Here is an 18,331-nt window from a genome sequence, read left to right on the forward strand (position 1 = left end):
CTGAAAAGTCACTGAATGATTGGGGGTGGGGGGCTATTCAGGGAAGCCTGGCCAGAAACTTATAAATATATACCACAAAAACAACAAAAACGGTAACACAGGAAGGTGTAGTGGTCCCAGCATAAACAATTAATATCATACTTAGTAGAAGTAAAGTCATGGAAGATAAATTTCAGGTCAATATAAAGAACTAAGGATTAGAGCTGTACAAAAAAGGAATGGGTTACCTTATGAGGTAGTGGGCTCCCTGTCATTAGAAGGATTCAAGAATGCTGCATATCATATCCCCATCTTGGAGATTCACAATGCACATTAGCATATTAAAGGTTCTGAGAAGTCCTGTAGTAAAGAAACCTGTTTAACTTAGTTTAATGCAGCATTTCCCAAATTATTTGACCACAGAACCCTTTTCCCACCCTAGCCCCAACCTTAGAAATATTTATTCAGTTTCTGTGGAACCAGAGTTTCTCAAAACACATTCATTACAGAAAACAAAGGCCTACATTTTCTTAAAATGCAGTATTCAATGTGCACCAATGTAAGCAATGTAAGCAAAAACATGGCTACGCAAGACAGATACCATGGTTCTATAACACCATAAGGTAAAGAGTCTTTACAAGGTCCCATGAGGGAAAGGCAATAGAATTAAATGGTAGCAAAATCCAAGGTTCAGTGGTTCAAGAGACTCCCTCTAATATTCAAATCCTAGTTTCAAAACCCAGAGAGATATTAGAAGAACCACAAAACCAAAAATCCCTGGGCATGATGGTGGTGCACGCCTTTAATACCAGCACTCAGCAGGCAGATTCAAGGACAGTCTAGTCTATATAGCCAGCTCCAGGCCAGCCAGTGTTACATAGAGTGAGACCATGTCTCATAAAACCAAAACCAAACATCTGCTCTAACTGTTCTACATACTAGGCTAATTACTATTTGGGGGACAGGATTTTTTTTTTTTTTTTAAAGCAGCCTTTCATTAGAAGATTATACAATTCTAGCTTGATTTTTTTTTTCAAAGCACATACTCTCCAAATAAAGTTAATATCAAGTCAGATGCTTGGTATATCAGATCACCCAATCTAGGATCCTGAATTAAGACATCCAAAAACTGAATAAGCATGATAAGTTATAATCTGTTTAAAAGTCTATGAAAGTAGCTATCAAGAAAAATGTGTTTGCCCCCTCTCCTTTTAAAAATTATACAAAACAACACATACTAAAAAACACAATCTCAAACTTGAATCCAATCTAATGTCAAGACATTAGATAAAGACATGAAGAGGCTCCAATTTCAAGGTGAAGGCCCAATAGCTACAGTAGTAACCTGGCCAGTCTATACATAGGGGCAGGAAATGCAAATGTAACAGCACAGTAATACAGAACACAATGGGAACACGAACTTGTCTTTCCTGACTTTGAATTCTCAGGCCTAACTACTGTATTAAAGGCATTTTGGAAACAGGACCTCCAAGTTTTAATGAGTTATCAAATTAAGAAACATGCAAGTCTAGTGCAGTTATCAAAAAGAATCACAAATGCATTTCAGATACAGTTATGTGAAGCTAAAAATTTACTTTCAGTGCAAACAAATCCTTGTTTTGGAGGGAAAAAAAAAATCACTTACAGTATCACTTAATATTTGAATGAGCCCAGCTACAATCAGGCACACTATGCTTGCTTAGTAAAAGTACTTACCAATTTGGGGGAAACTGGCTCTCCTTCAGCTGTCTAATCCCCTGTAACAGAAGGAAAGACAGAGTTAAACTACAAGCAGATTTTTGATATCATCAAAAGCTAAAGACTCAGAGATTTCTGACTTTAAAGGAGAAAAAAATAAACAATCTCTAAAATTTAAAAACCAACAATAAACAAGCAAGAAATGAGTAGTTTTTACAGCAAAGAAGGAACTCAAGAGCAGTTAAGCCTCTGCTTTAACACAATTTTTCAAGACCAGGAAAATAAATACAGATGACCCTTGAAAAATGGAGAAAGCATTGCTAAGGGCACAGACATCCTGAGTAAAAATTAGAGCAAATTTTACTTCCTCAAAAACTTAAATACTAACATTGATGCCTCACCAATGAAACTAACAGCTAGCAACTGATATTCCGTGCTTTTCAGGTAACATACAAAAACACAGTGAAAAGCAAGTGATAACCACAGATAACCCACTCACAGGGACCAGCATACTGCCACATTTCCCACAGATACTTACATACCTGAGCTCAGGACCACACTTGGAAAGCAACAAGAGCGACTATGAATTATTCCAACCATGCAGTGTTACCAGCCAGCTTTATGTAGTTGTGATCTGACACTCAGGCGTATTTGCACTGCTCTCAGCTATAAATGCATGTGCACTTATATGCACATTTTGTAGACTCTTAGAACACCAAGCCATATGTATTGAATTTATTCAAATGGCTTTCATTGAACTCTCTTTACAATAAAGTATAACAAATACTGTAAGTCCTTAGCTTTAAATTCACAATATTATATAATGTATAATAAGTATAAAATAAGTATGTAGTAAAGTAAGTATAAATAAATAACATAATCAGAATTTTAATTAAATTTTCACCCATATTCTTAAATTTATATCACTGCTTGGGACTGTAAGCCACAAACACACAATGGTTCATCTCTTCCACATTCACAACCAGTGATAAAGCCAGAAAGAAAATCTAAGTTTTGGGATCCTGACCTCATATTAGGGAACTAAAATTAAAATAGAGCCCTTAACATTTTGAGCACTAAACTAAACTCTATGACATGCTCTATCTTCATTACACCTAAAACATGTTTGCTGACCTACGCTACTCCAATAGTGTCTTGTTTCCTTGGGGTTTTTCAAAGATCCTGTCTCTCAGATGAGAAATTTTTGTTAAAAATGTACAGTCATGTTAAGCATATGGTAAAGTTATTTAAAAGGCCCCTGATTCATGCAGTCTACATTTACTTCAAAAAGAAATTAACCTGGTTATTCTTTCCTTCTTCTTCTTCCTCTTTTTTTGGGGGAAGGAGGGAGCTATTATTGTTTGTTTTCTTTTGTTTTTGTTTAAGACAAGGTATCTCTACATATCCCTGGATGTCCTGAAACACACTCTGTAGACCAGGCTGGCCTCAAACTCTCAGAGATCCACCTGCGTCTGCTTCCTGAGTGCTGAGATTAAAGGTGTGCACCAACAAACCCAGTTCTCCTTTTTCTCTGACTACAGTTCTTTTCAAAGTTCTCATGAGTCCATCTAAATAGCTATTTTAATCATAGGGATTAGACTGGATTCCCAACCACAAGAAAAAGCATATAATAAATCTGTAGAATAATGCAGTTACTAAAAACTAGACTCTGCATGTCCTCTTGCTTCATATGACTCTCTCTGTCGAGGATGGGAAGCTTCTGAGTCATAGCTGACCCCTACTAACTGAATTTAGGGCCAACAGGTGCAATTTACAGAAACAGTTCCATATCTGCAGATATTCTGAGTCTCTTCAAGTTGTTTTTCATGCATATCCCACATGCAGTGTAAATTCTCAAAAGCCAATTCCAAAAGAGTGCTGAGATTCTTTTTAGTAATGGAATATTTGTGAAGTCTCACAGAAATTATTCTCATTACTAGGTGTGGTGGCACATACTTGCCTTTCCCAGCACTCAGGAGGCAGAGGCAGGCAGATCTCTGTAAGTTCGTGGCCAGTCTGGTCTACAGAGTAAGTTCTAGGGCAGCCAGGTGGTTACATAGAGAAACCCTGTCTCGAAAAACAAAACAAAAAAGAAAGGAAAAATTAAATTATACTCATTTATGACAGGATTTAAACTCTTAAGATACAATTTTTTTTTCTCAGGCTTTTTTGTTTGTTGTGTTCTTTAACAGACTTTTAGCCTCTAAATCCTACATTGACTTTGTGGTCTTCAACAACTAAAAGCCATTTTGGTAACCACTCTTTTTTTTTTTTTTTTAATAAAATTTCTTCAACTTTGTGACTTAATGATACAGTTAGCATCTGTGATTATTGCCTCCCAACTCCTAAAATCCTTTCAAATAAAATATAATTAGGCCCACAAAAAAAGTAGATTCTTATTATTTTGGTTACGCTGCAAGCTCATCTCCCCAGTTTCCCAACTTTCTTGTTACATAACTCTTTATACATCAGTCTCCCACTGTATTGACTAATTAGATGAACAAGTTTCTAAAACTGTTTTTATCTACACCAGTCACCAGGAAGACAACACCATTTTAAAATATAATAAAAAAAGAAAGACTGACAAATTGAACTAAACTAAAAGTAAGAACTTGAATTCATTTGAAACAAAAATGAAACACCATATATGTAAAGGCCAGCAAGGCCAGTTGGTCAAAGCCAAGCCTAATAATCTTAGTTTGATCCCCAGGATTAAGACTGTGGAAGCAACATTTGGAAACTCACATTACGGACAGTTCCTGTAAATCTTTCTCAGGCATGCATGTCCACACACATAAATAAATAAATGTAAGAAATTGTTTAAAGGATGACTGAAAAGGTAAGCTGAAGAATTGAGAGATAATTGTGATATATTTAATAAAAAATACATATACCAGGATATATAAAATCCATTGATACTCAAACACAATCAGGACAGCATGGGATTTAACTTGTATTTAATACAGCATCCAGAAAAGTGCAGTGATATAAACTCTTCTGAGAAGTATGCAGAAAGACAGTACAATATATGCATGTGTATCTATTGCCCAGGCATTTTCTCCAAAATTCAGTGGCAGATCCAATCCTACATTAATAAAGTGAAAATCATGAAGCCATAAGATCATGAAACTGATTACAAATTGCTTAAGTCATACAAGAAAGCAAAGCTTAAGAGACATTTCTCAAAGGGCACTAAGTCTGTTGGTGGTTAAGGAGAAAAGAATTTGCAGGTGTAGGGCCCTAGTAACTGAGCGTACTCCACCAGACATCACTTGTTCTGAAGCAGCATGAACTCCATTGCTCTTCTAAGAAATGAGCAAAAACAAACATGGAGAAATTGTTTCAGCAAATTTTAGAGAAAAAAATTTACATATAAGCTATTTAGGACATGTTTTAGAATTCAATATCCTTTATGCTTAAGGATACCCACAAGTGGGCTTCAGAGGGCTACCACCTACAACAGACAGTAGATTGTGTATGCATGAGTAGAGATGTAGCTTCAGGGAAGCCGGTCCACAGCATCAATCAGACCCTCAAGGAGACTCAGACACCCACGAAGAGCAAATACTCTCAGACTAACATCTTAAAGTGTTAACATCAACACTTCAAGAGTTTCTTCTGAAGAATGATTGTTAAATTGACTACCAAGTGGAAAATAACCAAAAAAGAAAAGAAACCCAAATATTTCTTTCCTACAATTCAGTAATGCTGAGCAGCAAAATGCAAGACTGACTGACATGTAAGTCCACTTTTTGCACTATCCATGTGCAGAATGTACCCAAGTCTGAAGTTTTATTTCCTCATCTCAGGTTGATAAGGGTCTTCAGTTTCTCACTAGATTTCATATATGTGAAGTCTTTCAAAACCTTAATTAAATCTGCTTAAATACTTTAAATATGGATTTCTTCTTGGAAAATACACTCAAGAGCTGGACATGTCATTCAAAATACCCAAGTTAGAGAAAATACATTTTTTTTTTGCTTTTAGAGATGAATATTATTTTGCTAACATAACTTCACACAATTTATTTATTTTTTTTACAAACTTCCCCTCTATAGAACTTCATAGGTAGTTACTTTAATTACAGCAGGCAAAGAAACAAGTCATTCAGATTTCTGATGTGGTTATGAAATTTAAAACTATCAATAAATCAAAGATGATTAATAGCCACTTCTTAAGTACCTTTTGTAAGGCATCTAAGAGCTTTGCATCTAATCTACATTAAACAATAAACAAATTTTACAGAGAAAATTTAACACTAGATCATGTTTTAAATTAGGCTAAAATTTAATATGCCCACTACAACGTTCCAACAATTAAGTTTATAGCCTGTGCTCAATCATAAATTTTGATCAGATACTAGAATAGCACAGATAATTGCTGCTCAAAAATACTTTGAAATGTCACCTCACCTACAAGATTCAGTCTCTCTTCCCTCACTTTACCTGACAGTCTTCCAATAGTTATTGGAAGTTTAGATACAAGTTTAAGATTTATAGCTTTCTGTCTGCCCTTCCTAACTTCCAACAGAAAGTACATTAAGTTTGAAATAAATGTAAACACAGACAAATGGTTAGAAAGTGCCTTTGCTCTGTGTCAATTCCTCAACACTTGATACAGAGGTATCTTAATCTCTCTCAGGTACAAAATTAAACACCTGACTCCCTACCCTCCAGCCTCCTTCTCAGCCATTAGCATCTCCATAATGGCAATCCTGGTCTTCCAGCAGAAACATCTGAAAAGTTACCCAAAATCCCACATCTAATACAACAACTAGCCATGCTGCCTTTACCTTCAGAATGTTACCTACTTTGACCATTTGTCTCAGCTCCACTACTACTTCCTTGGTCCAACTCACCAGTATCATTTGACCTCGATTATACAGGGCCTCCCCACGGGTCTCCCCATCTCTACCCCAACCCTACTACAAGTTATTCTCTCAACAACTTCTCAAAATCCAAGACAGATTGTTACCCTTCCTTCAGTGGCTTGGCATCAAACTTGGAGAGAAAGCTAACATCCTTTAACAATGGCCCACAAGGGGCTGGAGAGATGGCTCAGAGGTTAAGAGCACCCGACTGCTCTTCCAGAGGTCCTGAGGTCAATTCCCAGCAACCACATGGTGGCTCACAACCATCCGTTATGAGATCTGGTGCCCTCTTCTGGTGTGCAGATATCCATGGAAGCAAAATGTTGTATACATAATAAATTTTAAAAAAAGAATACTTAAAAAAAAAAAAATGGTCCCATGACTTGGGCTCTGCTACTTCAGTCTCCTTCCTCTCCAAGGCTCAACCTGCACCTGCAATATTGGCTTCTTCTCCATATTTCAGCCATTCCAAACTGCACTCCCTGCTCCTGCTCAGCACTCTTCTAGACTAGTCAGCACATGCTCTGCCTCTAAGTTTGGTCATAGTTCACTCCCGAAAGTATTTATGAAATCCACCAAAGTTTCAGAGAATACTAACATAAAGACTAAAGCTGTAATCATAATTGTCCCTCTCTCCATACTTTCACTCCAAGCACATCCCTTTACCTTCTAACTACGCAAATCTCATTCAGAAACTAGAGTCCAGATAAAGACTCACTGGTTGACACAGATCTTCCCTTGCATCCTTATTCCTAGTCACTCTTTCTTTAAACTTCCAGAATACGTATCATCTTTCTTGATTGTTTTTTCTTTCCTTCATGGCACTGGAAAGAGAATACAGGACCTTGTATTTTCTAGGCAAGTGCTCTACCTTTGAGCTCCATCCCTAGACCACACTAAAATTTAACCACACACTACCTAATATTAATCTATATAACTTTATTTTCCTAACAGAAACACACACACATACACACACACACACACACACACACACACACACACACACACACACACACGTATGTCCAAATACAGATGCACACATACAGGTGTACACACACATGTACATTACTTCTCAATCCTAAATTAAAAGCACAAATAAACTAAAACACATAGATTTTCTGGCCTTACCTTAGAGCTTCTGAATTCAGAATATGTAATTTAGAACCCCAATACTTTAGCCCTTTATTTCCCCAGTTCTCCCAGAAGATCCTAATGGGCAGGCAGGTTAGAAAACAATGCCTCCTACTTTTTCCCCTTCTTTTTGTGCCTTCATACCCTTAAACAGCCTAAAACTAGAATGAACACTTCTGAGAACCCAAACTACACCTTCATTTTATAGCAGATGTCTAAGAAATCCAAATGACTAACTAAAAGTCCACAAAGATAAAGAGCAACAAAGTACAACCTAAACTCCAGACTCACTGCTTTCAAGCTAAGAATTCATCTTCTTTTAAACTATATATACATAAATGAAAGTCATAAGAATCCCTAATTCGGGGCTAGTGAGATGGCTCATCGGTTAAGAACACTGGCTGCTCTTCCAGAGGTCCTGAGTTCAATTCCCAGCAACCACATGGTGGCTCACAACCATCTGTAATGAGATCTGGTGTCCTTTTCTGGCCTGCAGGGATACATGCAGGCAGAACACTGTAACATAATAGATAGATAGATAGATAGATAGATAGATAGATAGATAGATAGATAGATAGATAGATAGATCAGAACACTGCATACATTATAAATAAATCTTTAAAAAAAATCCCTAATTGACAGAAAGGTGTAGTGAACAGTGGTTAATACTTGGCCAGTGGCTGCAGTGTCCAAGCTATAGAGTAGTTCACAACTTCAATATGTTTGCAAAGTGTGAACGACACTAGCTGACTAAAGACTCAAGAGGCCAGAGAGTAAGTGTAGAAATGCTTCTAAGTGAAATACTAGTTACGGTGGTGGTGATTTTTACCAAGTTCTACAATATTCACGAAACTGTTATAATCACTTATTTGTGGTTGAAGAATAGTAGAAGAAATAAACAGGAAGAAGTCTTGCTCCATCATAGTACAAAGAACAAAATTCATCAAAAGTTTCTACAGCTTACAAGCTGTAGAAATGTTTTATAAATGTTTTGAGTCTAATCACAATGAAAACTTCTAATTACAGATCAGACTTAGTAATTCATTCCATATCCCAAGACAACTCAAACTCAGTCTTAATAGTCAGTTAACCTCAAGATCAAAACTCCTGCCATCACCAACAAAAACAACTGAACTATCTACAAGGCATTATAAAAGAGCCTGGGCTTATCTTGGTGTACAGGGACTTAAGCAAGTGCCTCCTATTAACACTAATGGGAGTTTGGTGCATAGACCAGAAACACCAAGGAGGAGTATGAATGCCCAGCTCTTCACCTCAGAGGCCCTGCTAACACACTAACTGTAACTCCTGGGAGTTCTTTTCTCAGAAATGGGGCAAGAGACCCAAATTCCTATGTCCCTAAAGCACAATGACAATTCAAATAAAAGCCACTAAAGGAAGGTCACTGGTAAACACCAGATTTTAAAAAGAAGAGGAGGAACTGCTATATTTAAATAAAAAATTGACACTCAGGCAGAGTTACAAAATATGAATATGCACAGAAGGACCTATGACTTTCTAGGTATAAAGCATGTGACATGAAAATAAACTGGATTGGGTTAAGCAACCAAGGTTTTATTGTTTTACTAAGGCACAGTAAATTCAAATACAGTGAAAAGCTTATCCAAAGAAACATGCACAACACAAAACAAAAACTCCTCCCTGGAGGAGCTCCCGGTACTCTACAACCCTGTTTTTAAACATGGAAGAAACCCTGCAGTCCTGATGGCCAAAAAAATCAGAGCCTCTCAGACAAATGGGTAATGATCACAAGCTGCCAAGGACAGCCAGAGTGAACTAAATAAAAACACTAGCACCTTAACCTTATTGAATGCCACCCTGCTTCCCTCTCAGTGTAGTACTGCTAAATTCACCGGGTTGGAAAATGAGCAGGTGCTTTTCAGGCTATGGGAAAATTAGTCTCTGTCTCTCCCTCTCTTGTGCTCTCTTCTCTCACCTCTCTCTTCCCTCAGCAAACACAAACAAGGGAATGGCACTCTTTCAGTTGACTTGAGGAAGGCAAGGCTTTGCTACGAGCTAAGAGAGAGCCTTAGTGAAGTAGTAGGGGAAGGCTTTTCCCAAATCCAATCCAAAGATTAAAAGAATGGACATTTATTTCAGCTAATAGGCACTGGCAACAATCCACTTTCTAAAAAAAGAAAGAGAAATTAAGATCTTCCCTGTGTCTGTCTCCAAAAAAAAAAAAAACAAAGCAACAACAACAACAACAAAAAAATCAGAAGCTTTTCACCAACTAAGTTAAGCAACATACACAAGAGCCCTGACTTAAAGTCGGCCTGAAAACTAAAACTGGTTCCCGTGTGATTTACGTCTAAAAAACCTTGTATAGTCAACATATTGATTCTTTACCATCACTGCTATACTAATGAACATCCATCTTCTCTGTACTCTGAGACATGCTGATGAGAAGTTGAAACGATTACAATATGCTAAGACTCAACTTTTGAAACAAAACCGCCAAGAAACCGAAGTGCGAAGCACACTGCCTCCATCCTGCTAAGCAGTCCTAAAACTTGAAAGTGAAAGCAATACAGACCTTAAAAGAAGTTGTTTGCTTGACGGTAATGCTAGCCTTTAAAACCAAAAATATGTTCTGTTACAGAAGACTGAAATAAGGGCTTCCATTAACCTTGTTTAAAAAAAAAAAAATCCCATGAGCATGGATTTTTTTTCCTAAGTCTCTTCATCAGAGCAGCATGGGGTCCCATTAGGCACCCTATTTTACTTCCACCTTATAAATAACGTTAGCTATTCGCTATTTCCATGGAAACCAAGTACAGAGAAACCCACTTAAATGAATACCGGTTAAAGGAATAAGTTTTATTTGAGAAAGGTTTTTGCTGCTCTAGATGAACTCTACTGGGGAATACTACAAAGTCTTAAGTATAATTTTTAAAAATATATCTTTGGTGTAGAGGGAGCTTATTAAAGGTCCTGTTAAGTAAGTACGCTCCTTGCACTAAACTAAATATGCCAAACAACATCATAACATTAAAGATGCATTTTCTATGTACTGCACAGGGGGTTTCAATGCACAACTTGCATTGACTAGACTTCTTCATGCATTGGGTGGAATAATTACCCCTCTGGGTCTAATTTAAACTAATAAAATGAAAGAAATTCAGTAAGGCTAGCATCACCTTTACTGACTGGTAATGAATGGGTCCCACACTGCAGGGGCATGTGCAGCTTACTGCTCCAGAGAGGAGCAGACAGAGAACTGATAACTAAGCTCCTCATCAATGGTACCTGGTCTAAGGTCAACAGACAGTCCACACTCCTGCCTCAGCAAACTACTCTACAGGTTATAACAGGAATGCCTCAATACGAAATCAGTCTGAATACAAACAATACTCACAAGGAAGTACATGAGACTGGGTAATTTACACCTCTGTCATACAGTATCCTACACATGCTAAAAATGATTATAGGTGTCAAATACAAAAGTCATAGACAGCCAAGTGTACATAAAATAAGGTGGAACCTATGAGAAGAATACATTTAAAGCTAATTATCAGGATTTCTAAAGGTCTGGGGATGGAGCCCAGTTAGTAAAGTGTGTGCTCAGCGTGCAGGAAAACGTGGTTCAATGGCCAGCACCACAAGAGCTGGCACAAGGGTGTACGCCTGAATCACTTCAGATGTGGAGGCAAGAAGATCAGAAGCATTCTAGAGGCAGAAACAGGCAGATCTCTGTGAGTTCAAGGCCTACAGTGTGAGTTCCAGTTCAAGGTTATCCTCCAATACATATCCAATTTGAGGTCAGCCTAAATAAATGACATCTTGTCTCAGAAGAAAAAAAAAATTAAGAGTTTTGAAGAATTTCTAACTAATGAAAAGAATAACCAAAATTAAACTCTTTCCATCAGGAATGGTCCTTTATTAAGCTAGTGGTGGCCTAATCACCTTTGTAAGTTGAAAGGCAGCACTAGACTTAATAATGTATGAAAGGGGCAGCACCCCCTCACACATTCCTCATTGGAGAATACCAATGCAAATATCTATATTACATGATCATTCTTTCTTGGTACATTATTGTTTTATTTGCTTTTCACATTTACTTAGGGAGGGGTTGGGGATGTCCATGCCATAGCAGTTTACATGTGAAAGTTAAGAGGACAACTGTCATGTGTGGGTTCTAGTTATCACACACAGCAAAACACAGGTCATCAGGCTTGGTGGCAAGATTCTTACTGGCTAAGCCATCTCACTGGTCCTCTTGGAAAAATTGTAGTGACTCCTGAATCTGGGTAACAGGTACACAATATTTTATTTTTCATTTTCACTCTACTTTTATAAGATTTTAAACTTCTCTAAGTTTTTTCTTAATGCTATAAAGTTAAAGGGTTTGTCTCAAATGTTTTTCTTTGTATATAACATTAAGTAACAGAAGAAAAGCTTGGCATACTTTGTATTCTAATCTTAAAAATCACTAAAAAAAGAAAAAAAAATGTCTGGCCACCATGCTCAGTGGATGGCTGGACAACCAGGCCCATACAGGCAGCAAATGGGGGAGGGAGGAAGAAGAAAAGGAAGGCATGAAGATGGGGGAAGGGTAGCTAGAGTGTCAAGGGGTGGATCCTCGAAGAGTTAAGAGTAGACAGGGACTATTAAAAGATAGCCGGGTGTGGTGTTACACACCTTCAGTCCCACCACTTGGAAAGACTTGGGCAGGCAAATTTCTTATGAATTCAAGGCTAGCCTAGTATACAGAGTGAATTCGAGGACAGCTAGGACTACACAGTGAAAACGCTGTCTCAAAATAAATAAATAAATAAATAAATAAATAAATAAATATGCATGCATAAAATTCTCAAAGAATAAAATAAACTACCTCTCTCTCTTTTTTTTTTTTAACCCTCGTATAAACCTTAGAACCATGGTTCTCAACCTGGTTTCTGTGACTCCAACCATGGTTCTCAACCTGGTTTCTGTGACTCCTTTGGCAAGTGAACAACTCTTTTATCCTGTTGCAATTCATAAAAGTAGCAAATCACAGTGATGAAGTAGCAACAAAAATAATTTTATGGTGGGGGTCAGCACAACATGAGGAACTATATTATAGGGTGGCAGCATTAGGAAGGTTGGAAACCACTGCCTTAGATGCACACTACTGAATTTATATCCAACATAATTGTTAACTTAAGTAATCACAATTAATTTCCAAATTTTGGGGACTAGAAAAATGGCTCCAAGGATAAAAGAACTGGCTGCTCTTCCAGAGGACCCAGGTTCAATTCTCAGACTCACATGGTGGCTCACAATCTTCTGAAACACCAGTTCCAGGGGATCCAATGCCCCTTCTGGCCTCCCTGGGCACCAGGTACACAAATGGCATACACAAAAGCAAAATACCCATACATATACAATAATAAAATAAAATTTCCAAGTTTTACTTTTCCAACTGAACAATACAGTTAACAATTCAAGTTGGGTGTAGACGGCCTCTGTGAGTTTGAGGCCAGCCTGGCCTACAGAGTGAGTTTCAGGACAGCCAGTGCTGTTACACAGAAAAACCCCGTCTCAAAAGATAAAAAACAAAAATTTCAAAAAACACTAGGTGGCTTTGCAAACCAAAACAATTCTAATTCCTGTATTAGTCAGTGAAATACTTGTAAAATCAGTAACATAAAAATGTCTCTTTGCTTCTCCTGTTAGGTAACTAGCACTAGAGAGATCTACTACATTAAAGTCTCATGGAAGCAGCTAGCCTGTTCTGAACCTTTACCTCACTCACCCCCTTCCAGAAATAAAGCAATCTCTGAGGTAATCCCAACACTTTAATCCCAGGACTCTGGAGGCAGAAGCAAGCGGATCTCTGTGAGTTCAGGAGGACAGCTTGTTCTACAGAGTGAGTTCCAGGACAGCCAGGTCAATACAGAGAAACCCTGTCATGGGAAAAAAGATGTGCCCTACCAGGCCCAGTTTTAAGGTCTTTTTCTATTCTCTCCCTTTGTTCAGACTTATAATGTTCTACCAATATTCAGTTACTTTGCAAGGAATTTTAAGTTACTTATCCTAAGCCTAGTTGAGGGCTAAAATTGGGGAATGGAGTTTCAGAAACTACTAAACCTTTACGATTGTGATAGTGGCTCTCTGTCCATTTGAAAACTAGCAATTACAACAGAATTTTGTTTTTAGAAGAAATAGAAATAAAAATAATGACTTTGGAGGGGTGGTGTGCAATACACAAGGGAGAGTGTACAAAGACAATGGAAGCCAATAGGAAGCAAGTAGAAAAGAGCAGCACACAAACACTGTGGGGGAGTGTAGGTCACCAAGCAGCACCTTGCTATAAGTAGCTATTAGACATGATCTGGTATGGCCAGAGCAGGTGCTCACCCAATACAGGTGGCACCAATCTCTACAAATTAAGCAGGGAAAAAAGTGTTCTGAAAAAATCAACCACAGCTACATACAGAGTCTATTTCTAACCTGTATATTTATTAAAATGAAAGTCACTTCTAAAATGTTCCAATTTCATTCAACCATGTGAAACAACTTTCAGACACTTTGCATATGACTCAAGTAAGGAAACACACTGAGGCTGGGCTGCAGTGCAGAGGAAGAGCATTAGTCTAGCAAGCATGAGGCTCTAAGCTTTATCTTAAAGGTAGCAAAAGGAAGCACCTGAATATGGTTCAGTGGTAAAGCATGACTAAGTGGGTGCTATCCCAACCACCTCCCCCTAAAACAGGGTTGGTGGGATGGCTCAGAGAGTAAGGTCCTTTGCTACCAAGCCTGCCAATCTGAGTTCAATCCCCAGAACCCACATAGCAGAAGAAAAGAAGTAACTCCCCCAAACTGTCCTCTCGTCTCCACATGTTATGGCATGCAAGCATGCATACACACACATACACACACACAATAAATAAAAATTTAAAGACTTACTTTATGCTAATTTTTAAAGCTATAAAACTTGCCCTATTTATTTGCAGTAAAGTGATGCTGTAATTTTTTTTTAATGAAGAAACTATAATAAACCCTCCACAATACTGCTTAACTTTTAAAATACCTCTTGTGCAACAGTATAGCACTTTGTTAGAACAAACTTGAAATTTCTACTCAGAAAGCAAAAACAATGTTTTAGGGATGCAGACAAAATAAAATATAGTAAACACACTGACTCACCTACCAATCCTTCATCAGATGGTTACAGCTGGATAATGAGAACAGACCAATAATGGGTGCTGTTACGTTACTTTAACTCAAATGCTTGCAAGCAGATTATACACATATTCAGGTGTCTGCGTAAGTTACTACAAATTACACTTGCTGAATCCCAGAGGGATTACACATCACAAATGTTTGAGATACAAATCAGCAGTCAATGAAATAAAAATCTGTTACATACTTAATCTTTTCCCCTTCTTCAATTACTAGGAGGAGACGGGGGGGGGGGAGAAGAAAGGCAGACAAATATTCTAATAATACGGTAAACTCAATTCTTCACCAAAAAGTAAAAACCCTTAATTCAAGGTCACTGTGGCTTTTCTGATGATCAACCTGCCATCAGCCTGTTGCTAGGCTTGGCATAGTAGCTTATGGCAGTTGCAGAAAGAAAAAGAATATAACAAGTAGCGTAAGACCAGATACCAAATGAAAGGGGATCTCACAAAGGCAAACGCCCAAATGAGAAAGCAAATAAACCATGCCTGTCACTCCTAGAAAGCACTTGTGTAGCCTTTCACGTCGCCAGGGCTCCACAGCTGTTCCTGTCAGGTCTTACTCCTGAGCGTACATTAAAGGCTGAATACATAACTGGTCAACTCCAACAGACTGACTGGCTGATTAGCACCTTGGAATAGTCTACTCTTGACTTGATGTTAAGTGATGCTGAGGGCCCACTATAAACCCCATCATGATCTCGCTGCTAGCCTCTGGTTGCTAGGGGCAGAGAAGAAGCTTACAGCACTACCAGTTTTAATAAAGTACTCTGAAATATTTTTAAAAGATTCAGTTAAAATTAACATATTCCCATGTATTTTCTATTTTTCCCAGGAGTATTCATAAATAAGAACTCATTAGATATACTTTTTATGATTCATTATTTTTTCAAGAGTATTGGGGCGGAGTTCCTGTTTCCCAGTTAAACTGTTCCTTCCATATTAACATTGTCCCCACGAACTTTTAGCAAGACTGTATCAACAACAATAATGCATCTTGTTTACTGAGTGTCTTGAGATGCCCTCATTCTCTCTTCACATGAATCCCAGGGAGGTTGCTATTACTACCCCTGTAAGACAAAGAGACAAATCCACTTGACCAGTACAGTAGTCTGTATGTGGCATTTACCAGATACATCTTTATGGAAGACAGTTTAAATAGTCCAAAATTACACATTCAACTTCTCACAAGGCTAGCTGCAAGACCCAGGTACCTTTCCCAATGTGTAACATTTGTCTCAGTTGTGGGGAGGGCAGAGAAAGGAGCAGAGCACAACAGACACCATTTAGTATTTACTAAGCCTATCCAGCACCTCCCTCACTTACAGTACATTCACTTATTCTTCAAAACAACCTAAGAAGGAGAGTATTACCCATGCACACTTTGCAGATAAAGAAATTGAAACAGGTGTAGAAGTGAACTGGCCACGGTTACAAGAGAATACATAACAAAGCCAAGATTCATGCCTGTTTCATACTGGCTCAAGCACCAAGGTTCTTAACAACTGCACTCTGCTGCCATGCTAAAAAGTTGCCTTGAAATACAGGAAAATGAAACTTTCAACCTTTCACCAAATGAGTAAATTGCATGCTTGGATTAATTGAAGGAGTGGTGGTGGTACTTGCTAAGCATATGAACCAGACTTCTCTACAGGCACATGGGTGCATCCCTGGTGAATAGATCATTGCACTGCTCAGGAAGCTAGACACTCTAAATATGGTTAAAAGCCCCCAGTACACCCCTCTCTACACAGACCCACACTAGCTATGCACTGCAAGAAACAGGCAATTTGGAGACATCCCAGTGCAATCCTCTATAAAATGAATGTCACTCTGAAATCATCTGAGTGTGTACAGTACACTTCTATCATCCTTTTTCCTTCCAAAACACCATTAAAAAAAAAAAAAAAACACTTCAAAGGAATGAATGAGTCTAAGCTACTTAAAAATCCTAACAAATGTCCAATGATAACTATAAATTTAAATGAGAAAAAATAAATGCAAAAATTCTCATAATTCTGTAACTTGTCCAAATCCTACATCTGAAAAGGACTGGGCCTCTTTGAAAGACTCAATTCTTAAACAAGCGTATTATGAAAGTGACTGGAAAGATACAGAGACAAGTCAAGTTTTGCCTCAGATTCTAAGTACCTTGATATGCATATTTAAATTTTTTAAAAAAATCACTGCTTTACTATAACTTATTGGGTTCCTTACCCTAATATCTAATGCATGACAATGCATTTAATTACACAAATAAAATCTATAGCATGAATTAAGAATTTGTATGTTAACACTTAATACCTATAAAACATAGTGGAGCAGTACAGGACAGGACCAGGAGATGCTGAGAACTTCCCACAGTGCGTACAGGAACCATTGCAGCTCCCTCCATTGACATCGTAAAGTTGCCACATTTTCTGGGCTCTCTTTTGAATTAATGTGGCATCTGCTCCAAGTACAGCATGCTAACATTTTACTAAAAGACATTTTCATTGTACGTTTCTATCTGGTTTGCTTTTCATCCGAACTGTTTTATTTCAGTGGTCATCATTTCTTTATACCAAGTTGTGAAATTGGCATTCCTAATCTATCTCCTGAGCACAAGGGTGGGAAGGCACCATCAGCTTAAAACCTTCTAACAGAAATAATTACAATATGCTTTGCATATAGATTAAATAAAGAAAATAAACAGCACAGAGATTTCTGTAGGCTTTTTAGTATCAAGTCCTGATAAGTTAACAGCATCTGTTCCTTTCAGAAAAAGAATTCTGCTCTGAAGTGTTGGGGGTGGGGGAAGAAGTAAACAAACACTAAACAGAATCATTCAAGTTACAAAGTTTGGTCCTGGTGAAATGATTATTTCAATAATTTACACGTTATCTACCCTCACTTGTGATAACTGCTTCCTAAGACATCTTCAGAAATGCGGCAGCAACGAGCCAAATACAACCACTTGTACTTAACATGCATGCCGCATACTCTACAGTGTTACGTCATATCAGGCACAGAGAAGACGCTTACCAAGCTTTCCTGCGTTCTATAAACTGCCTAACAACAGGAAAAAGGCACTGCCATTTCTATGGGGTTGGGAACTAGCAGGGGAGAAAGCCTTTTTCCTCTCTTTGGTCAACTCAAATGAAAACAAATAAGGCTTATATTTCTGTCTTTTAAGCTCACCTCTCAAGGCCTTTACTCTCAATCTTTCAGCTTTTCACAAGAAAGAAAGGCTGATTCTTTAAAACTAAAGAGCTGCAAAAGATCACTCCAATTTAAAAGCCCCAAACCTTTTACCAACTATCCTCCAGCTGTCCCCATGGCTACACCTCTTTTGCAGGAAAAAAAATGGCCTGGGCAGAGCAGTTAGTATACAAGTGGGTGTGTGCCCTTAGAAAGCCCACCCCCAACTTGCATTTTAAATCTCAGCCTTTTAAAATTTCAACTTGCCTGTGTAATTGTCAGAAGA

The 18,331-nt window shown here is 37.9% G+C and overlaps 1 protein-coding gene across 38 annotated transcripts in view; it reads right to left on the reverse strand.

Annotated features, from left to right (window-relative positions):
• Positions 1–18,331, reverse strand: part of Phf21a (PHD finger protein 21A) — a 174,194-nt gene that overhangs the window by 143,056 nt on the left and 12,807 nt on the right. For 24 of the 38 annotated variants that reach the window (XM_035446666.1, XM_035446669.1, XM_035446670.1 and 21 more), the window contains 2 exons: positions 1,696–1,736; positions 228–339 (listed from right to left, as the gene is read on the reverse strand). The gene's annotated coding sequence lies outside the window, so the exon portion shown is untranslated. Of the gene's footprint in view, positions 1–227; positions 355–1,695; positions 1,737–18,331 lie in introns of all 38 variants that reach the window. The other 14 variants (XM_035446676.1, XM_035446678.1, XM_035446677.1 and 11 more) reach the window with 2 other exon arrangements.

Source organism: Cricetulus griseus, chromosome 6 (genome assembly GCF_003668045.3).
Source record: "Cricetulus griseus strain 17A/GY chromosome 6, alternate assembly CriGri-PICRH-1.0, whole genome shotgun sequence".
NCBI lineage: Eukaryota > Metazoa > Chordata > Mammalia > Rodentia > Cricetidae > Cricetulus > Cricetulus griseus.